The sequence below is a fragment of the Otolemur garnettii genome, unplaced genomic scaffold (assembly GCF_000181295.1).
Source record: "Otolemur garnettii isolate 467f Iridium unplaced genomic scaffold, OtoGar3 scaffold00079, whole genome shotgun sequence".
In the NCBI taxonomy this organism is placed as follows: Eukaryota; Metazoa; Chordata; class Mammalia; order Primates; family Galagidae; genus Otolemur; species Otolemur garnettii.
This window is the reverse complement of record NW_003852474.1, coordinates 9,026,113-9,026,856: the sequence shown is the minus strand read 5'-3', so window position 1 is coordinate 9,026,856 and position 744 is coordinate 9,026,113.

The following is a 744-nucleotide window of genomic DNA, read 5'->3' as shown; positions in this document are numbered from 1 at the left end:
TCTTGACTTTGGGGGAGGGGTATGGCTAGAAGAAGACCAGAGTGGGGTCCTTTAAAACATAGGGCCCAGGGCAGGACTCTTCTAGCTCAAGCCTAAAGGTAATACCAGTTCTTTGCCACCCACTGACTTTATACCATCAGGCTCTGGGGTCAAACACATCTTTGGTGAATCCTGGCTCAAGTCACAGCAACAACCTCATCTGTCCAGTTTCTTCATTTGCAAAGTGGGGGGGGACATTGTGAGGATTATGAGAGTGTTGCACAGCGTCTACCCTGTACCTGGCTCCAAGTGGCCCTCACCTGGCAATAGATCTGTGGGGGCCACTCAGAAGTGCCACCTCCAGGCAATGGGACCCAGGGCCAGGGTTTGTGCCCAGGGCAGCAGATACAGCTTCAGGGACTGAGGGAAAGGACACAGGCTGGAGGCAATCTACCATATTTGGTACAATTTGCCTGGAAATGTACAAAGAAGAATAATTTGATTGTTTTTCCACAGAGCCTCAAAACTTCTTCTAAGACTTGCTCTGGACCTGCCTGGACTGTAAGCTCCCTGGAGACAGAGTTGCATATTTTCTTCTATTAAATTTCCAGCTCCTAGTATATCACTTGGCACGTAGTAAGTGCTCGAGACAAAAGAGTTGAATAAACAGTTTCAGACTGGGCTTATTGCTTCTAATGGAAGACTGTGATTTCACAGGCATCTCAAAGTGGAATCCTTCTCTGCCTCAAGCCTGCTCCTCCCCCA